Source organism: Canis lupus, chromosome 5 (assembly GCF_011100685.1).
Source record: "Canis lupus familiaris isolate Mischka breed German Shepherd chromosome 5, alternate assembly UU_Cfam_GSD_1.0, whole genome shotgun sequence".
Taxonomy (NCBI): Eukaryota; Metazoa; Chordata; class Mammalia; order Carnivora; family Canidae; genus Canis; species Canis lupus.
This window is the reverse complement of record NC_049226.1, coordinates 10,757,174-10,763,126: the sequence shown is the minus strand read 5'-3', so window position 1 is coordinate 10,763,126 and position 5,953 is coordinate 10,757,174. Positions and strand designations below refer to the sequence as shown.

At 39.1% G+C, this 5,953-nt stretch overlaps 1 long non-coding RNA gene across 1 annotated transcript; it reads right to left on the bottom strand.

Moving 5' to 3' along the window:
• Window positions 1-1,065: 1,065 nt before the first annotated feature.
• LOC111096095 lies at window positions 1,066-4,371 on the bottom strand. Its single transcript, XR_005358837.1, has 3 exons — window positions 3,000-4,371; window positions 1,733-1,896; window positions 1,066-1,200 (listed from the first exon to the last, which is right to left on the bottom strand). It is a non-coding gene; the product is annotated as an uncharacterized LOC111096095 (long non-coding RNA).
• Window positions 4,372-5,953: the final 1,582 nt, after the last annotated feature.

The following is a 5,953-nucleotide window of genomic DNA, read 5'->3' as shown; positions in this document are numbered from 1 at the left end:
TCACTATCAGCATGTTTCTATGTATGTAGTGAGATCGCGTAACAGTTTTTTGAATGATAGACTCTAGTGGATCCCCAATGTTCAGAATAAAAGCTCAAGTTGTTCCAATGGCTTATAAGGATCTCCATGATTTGCCTCCTCTTATCCCCCTAATCGTACCTCCTACAACCCTCTCCCTTGCTCTCTCTGCTCCAGGCTCACAGGTCTCCTTGCTGCTTCTCAAATATGCCAAGCACAACCTTGTCTCAGGGACTTTGCACTTGCTATTCACTTTAGAATGCCTCTTCCCTGTAATATTCATGACTCACTCCTTTGTGCTCTTTGAAGTCTTCGTTCAAATATCTCCTTTACTGTGATCTTTCCTTGCTTGCTTCCTGCCCTAACCCTAGAGTGTGCCTTATACTTTCCCTGATTCATTCTTCTTGGCCTTTGTCACCTTCTAGTATGCTATATAACTGCAACAGCAATTTATTTTGTTCACTGTTTGTCTCTCCTCACTACAATTTAAGCTCTACGAAGATAGGGATCTTTGTCTCTTGTTTACTGCCATTTCCTGAATATCTAGAACAGAATCTGTTTACATGATAAGTATCTTTTTGAAAGAGAAAGAACAAGAGAGCACGACTGGAGGGGGAAGGTAAAGGGGGGAGGAGTAGAGGGAGAGGGAAAGAGAATCTTAAGCAGGCTCCACACTCAGCTTACAGCCCGACAAAGGGCTCCACTCATGACCCTGAGATCATAACCTTAGCCGAAATCAAGAGTTGGACACTTAGGTGACTAAGCCACCCAGGTACCTCCCTGATAAGTATATAATAAATGTTGAGTATACGAAAGAAAAGGTGAAGAAATTCATCACGTAGTTCAGGAAGTGTATGTTCTGAGCTATTGGATCGGGTGAGCTCTATACCCATTTCGAGCTCTATGATCCCATGACTGTGTGACCTTCTAATTGATATGCCCCTGACTCAACTCTAGGCCGATTTTCACTAAGAAAATTCATCAAAACAATTGTTTCTATAGAGCAAAATTTATTTACACAGAGTGACTTTTTTTGGTCAGTTTAGTAACAAAACTTCCTACAATTAGCACTTACATGCAAGTACTTCCTCTGTCCATGTAACAGTCTTCTCCATAAGACTCCTCTGAGTCCATTTCTCTGCTTATCCATCCCCCATTCTCAGATGATGAACATGGCACTGGCTGCAGGAGAAGAAAGTAACCCTTGCTTAGTCCCTTGACTTTCCTTTCTCCCTGTACAGGAGCTGCTCATGTTTTGTATTCACCTGAACATTTCCGTGCTTTTTGTCACAGAATGAGCTATTTTGTAACATCAATCTGTCCACCTGTACTTTTGATCCTATCCTCTTAAAGATTTGCTTCCTCTATTCTCCCACCTTTTGTATTTCTAATGTTTCTGGCTGCCCTTGTTCCTTCCCTCAGCTTATTTAACTGTACAAATAGGTATCAGCACACCTAGCTCCCAGTCTGGCAAACAGCAGGTGGTCCATACATGTGACTTTGCCTCTTCTGCTGCTTGGAGTCTCCCTGACATCTTTTCTTGACACTGAATCTTCCCAAACTGCCACACTGTTTGTTTCCATCTCCAGCCTTTTCCATCATCTGTTCTGCAGTTGGTCCCTTTCTCCACTCCTACTCATTTATCTAATTTTCACCCCACATTTCTCATTAATGCAATCATGAAATCAAATGCTCGGCTTTAGTCTTCACCCACCTTGCCTCCTCTATGGCATTTGACAACACAGAATGTGTCCTCCGTTTCAAATTTTCTTCTCTTTTGGATTTTTTTTTTCAACACTTCTGTCTTCTGAGTCTCCTCTTCAACTGTTCTTCCCCACTTTTCTTTGGTAGGTAGTTTTCTGCCTCTACCAGTTGTTCCTTAAGGAATGGAAAGCCCAGATTTCTGTCCTTAGCAAATTTTTCTTTTCTTATGCATACACCTTCTTTCTTTCTCATCCAGGTGCATGCCCTGAATTTATACCTATTTGCAGATTACTCTCCAATTTGTATCTCCTTTCCAGACTCTTCCTCTCACAACAGATCTGTTTCTACTTTCTGGATAATCTAGAGTTGCCTCACACTCAATACAACAACAACAACAACAACAACAACAACAACAAAACTGAGCTGAGTATCTTCCTCTGGTGCATTTTCCTTTTTCTGTGTTTCTAATGTGAATAATAATGTCACCTGTCACCTAGATCCCCACAGCCCATCCATGCATGTTTATTCATCTTTGCATCCTCTATCTACATCATCCCTCATTTCCAAGTTTGCTCTTGATTTCTCTATAAAGGTTACACAGAGCATTTTGATCACCCTGTTGGTGATTGATAAAGAGTGTCTGATCCCATTCTCCATTATCAGCTTATAAGGAAAGTGATAAGCAAAAATGCTTTATGTTTTTTATATAGATCAGAGGGCTAGTCTTTAGAAGACTTATATAAAAATAGGCATTTTCCAAATCGGTATGAATGTCAACTCCTTAAAAAAGTAAATTGTGATTCTTGCTAGGAAAATGGTAGAGTACATTACTGATTCTCTTTTTCTCCCCTTATATCCAAACCTTTGCCATATAACTCAGCAGTGAAAGACTCCACCCTTTGACCTTGGGCTTTGTCATATGATTCGCTTTCACTGACAAATGTTAGCCAACTTGAGACATTAGGCGTGGCATGCACTTGGTGGTTAGATTTCCCTTCTGGTACCTTTGCAATCACTATAGGAGTCATATACCAAGGCTCGCACCACTGGGCTCAGGAGGAGAATGAAAGACATGTGGAGTCCCTGCTGCCCCACAGATCACCAGGGAGAAGCAAAGCCACACACCCAAACCCAGACAAGATCAGCTTCTGGAACTCTAGACTTACCTGCAGATGCACAAGCCCAATACGTGCTAATTGTTGAAAGCCACCAAAGTTTTGTGTTATTATGGGGCAGTATTTGACTGATAACAAATACCAACATCTTCTTTTACTTACTTTCTTCTTTCTTTTGACATCATGCATTCCTTCTCCACTGCTCGTGTAAAAAAATTACCGGCTTTGGAGTCACAGTCCTGCTTTTGAACCCACTCCCCTAATGATTAGAAATTGAATAAATGACTTCGTTCCTTTTGGATGTGGTTTTTTAAATCTGTAAAATAATAATAAAAATACCTGTAACACGTTTTCATGAATAAGTTATGTTAAGCAAGGATCAGATTATACTCAACAAATGAGCGGAAACTGATTGAAAGGGATTATAAACTGAAAGAGAATAGGTGACTCTGTTCCTGCTATTCCTAACCCATTGCCCCTCCTATCCCATTCCTCTTCCCACAAACCCACTCTTCTTCTTAGGCTCAGAATGGGTTTCCCAGAGTGAGTTGTCTCTGTCTCCAATACTGTGATGTAGATGGTCTTCTCATTCCCTTCTCTGCTCTATCCAATTGCTAAGGACAAGTCATTGTAAAGAGTACATTTTCTGTTCACCTTTCCTGTCGTCTTTAAGGTGTATGTCTCTGTGTCTGTGTGTATAAATGTCAGCCTGGACTTTCATTGGGGGCATTTAATCCATTTATATTTAATGTAGTATTTATATATTTGGCTTTTTAGCTACTCGCTATTTACTTGATCTACTTTTTAAAATTTTCTCTTGTTGCCTTCATTTGCCTTAATCTTTTACAAGTTCATTGTTTTCCCTCTATTAACTTGTCAGTTACACGTTTCTTTACAATTTTTAAAAATATTTATTTATTTGAGAGAAAGACAACATGAGCTGGTGGGAGTGGGGAGCAGAGGGAGATGGAGAAGCAGACTCCTGATTGAGCTGGGAACCTTTCATGGGGCTCAATCCCAGGACTCTGAGATCATGACCTCAAGGGAAGCCAGAAGCTTAACCAACTGAGCCACCCAGGCTCCCCTCCTTTAATATTTTTTTGGTCGTTATCTCAGAGATCACATCATATATCCTTTATTACTGTCTAAAAAAATATAGTACTTCACCACTTTCCTCATAATTCTAGAGCCTTAGAACATTTAACATCCGCTCTCTCCATTTTATGTATTACTGACAAGTATTTCAATATTCATAAGACATTATTTTCATATCATCAGTATTGATATATATTTATCTACATGTTTACCTTTCTGTAGCTTAGTATTCACTATATTTCTATATTTCCATCTCTTAGTCAATATTGCCAGGGGTTTTTAGTCATCCTTATAATAAAACTAGTTTTTTAATTTGTTAATTTTTTGTTATCACTTTCTGTGGTTATCTCCTTTCTATGTTCTTATATTAAAAAAATTCTTAAGTTGAGGGGCACCTGGCCAGCTCAGCAGTGGAGTGTGTGCCCCTTAATCTCAGGGTCATGAGTTCAAGTCCCATGCTGGATGTGGAGTCTACTTTAAATAAATTAATTTTTAAGAATTTTAAAAATTCTCCACATGCAGAAGAATGAAACTAGACCACTCTCTTTCACCATACACAAAGATAAACTCAAAATGGATGAAAGATCTAAATGTGAGACAAGATTCCATCAAAATCCTAGAGAAGAACACAGGCAACACCCTTTTTGAACTCGGCCATAGTAACTTCTTGCAAGATACATCCACGAAGGCAAAAGAAACAAAAGCAAAAATGAACTATTGGGACTTCATCAAGATAAGAAGCTTTTGCACAGCAAAGGATACAGTCAACAAAACTCAAAGACAACCTACAGAATGGGAGAATATATTTGCAAATGACATATCAGATAAAGGGCTAGTTTCCAAGATCTATAAAGAACTTATTAAACTCAACACCAAAGAAACAAACAATCCAATCATGAAATGGGCAAAAGACATGAACAGAAATCTCACAGAGGAAGACATAGACATGGCCAACATGCATATGAGAAAATGCTCTGCATCACTTGCCATCAGGGAAATACAAATCAAAACTACAATGAGATACCACCTCACACCAGTGAGAATGGGGAAAATTAACAAGGCAGGAAACAACAAATGTTGGAGGGGATGCGGAGAAAAGGGAACCCTCTTACACTGTTGGTGGGAATGTGAACTGGTGCAGCCACTCTGGAAAACTGTGTGGAGGTTCCTCAAACAGTTAAAAATATACCTGCCCTACGACCCAGCAATTGCACTGTTGGGGATTTACCCCAAAGATACAAATGCAATGAAACGCCGGGACACCTGCACCCCGATGTTTCTAGCAGCAACGGCCACGATAGCCAAACTGTGGAAGGAGCCTCGGTGTCCAACGAAAGATGAATGGATAAAGAAGATGTGGTTTATGTATACAATGGAATATTACTCAGCTATTAGAAATGACAAATACCCACCATTTGCTTCAACGTGGATGGAACTGGAGGGTATTATGCTGAGTGAAGTAAGTCAGTCGGAGAAGGACAAACATTATATGTTCTCATTCATTTGGGGAATATAAATAATAGTGAAAGGGAAAATAAGGGAAGGGAGAAGAAATGTGTGGGAAATATCAGAAAGGGAGACAGAACGTAAAGACTGCTAACTCTGGGAAACGAACTAGGGGTGGTAGAAGGGGAGGAGGGTGGGGGGTGGGAGTGAATGGGTGACGGGCACTGGGTGTTATTCTGTATGATAGTAAATTTAACACCAATAAAAAAATAAATTAAAAAAAAAAAAAAAGAATTTTAAAAATTCTTAAGTTGGTAATTTAGTTCACTATTTTTTCAGCTTTTCCTCTCTTGTAATCATCTAAATACCATTTCCCCTGAATTCCACATGTTTTGATAAACAATATTTACATTTCATTTTAGTTCTAAGTATTAGTAAGCTTCTATGTGATCTCTTCCTTCATACTAGAGTTATTTAATGTAAGAGTTTTTGATGTGGCTATTTTAAAGTCCCCAAACATAGTAATTTACAATTTTTGTTGGTGTAGGTTTTTGAATAAAATATACTGTGGTCAA